Source organism: Sinocyclocheilus grahami, unplaced genomic scaffold (genome assembly GCF_001515645.1).
Source record: "Sinocyclocheilus grahami isolate Dianchi unplaced genomic scaffold, SAMN03320097.WGS_v1.1 scaffold18.1, whole genome shotgun sequence".
Classification (NCBI taxonomy): domain Eukaryota; kingdom Metazoa; phylum Chordata; class Actinopteri; order Cypriniformes; family Cyprinidae; genus Sinocyclocheilus; species Sinocyclocheilus grahami.
The window spans coordinates 509,249-510,128 of record NW_015505197.1 but is presented as its reverse complement, the minus strand read 5'-3'; positions in this window follow the sequence as shown (position 1 = coordinate 510,128).

The window sequence follows — 880 nt, the reverse complement described above, 5'->3', positions numbered from 1 at the left end:
ATTTCATGAATGCACAAGTGAGAGAAATTGAACTGACTGCAAAAGTTTTAATTCCTCAGAGTCTCAAAATGCTGCATGAGAAGCAGGATGAACCATTACCCATAGTCCGCTGCAGTGAGTCTGTGCAGAAGCAGCTGGATCTCCTTGATATTCTAGTGAGACTCTGAGATGTAGCAGGTAATTATAGGGATTGAAATTATGTCTGATTATGCCTTTGTTTCAGCGTCTGCAGATATATGCATGTGCATGCATGTCTTCACATGTGTTTGTTCATGTAGGTGACTCCTGAAAATGGTGATGACTCTATCAAACAACTGCTGAGAAGATGCCACACACATTCAGTAACCACTGAGAATTTCCTTACAAGAAAATTACAAAATCATCCATCTCAGCTTGTCCTTCGCTATATTTAACACTTTTACATAAGTGGTCTTAATGGGCAGTTGAAATAAAAGGTTTAATGTTTTCCAATTCAGATTATCTTTTAATGCATACTAAAACTAATCTAAATGTGAATAATTTGCCTTTTTTTTAGTACACTGGCATATACAGTAGGCGGCATGGACTCAAAGCCATAAAACTCTATTTTTGATTTCATGAGGTTTTCAGATTACAGATATTTTAACTAAAGTTGAAATTTTGATAAGAGTAATATAGATTTTATAAAAATAATTTTACAACAATACTTTTAAATTCACAGGGGGAGCAAAAGTGAGAATAAATTTGATTTCACTAAAATATCTTGCATTAATCTGAATCATCAAATTGGCCAGGATCTGATCTATGCACACAATGTCCGAAATGTCACAGACAGAGAAGTTAATTTAATTCTCTCCATGGTTCTTTGCTTTAGAGATGTTTCCTACTGCTGAAAGTGATA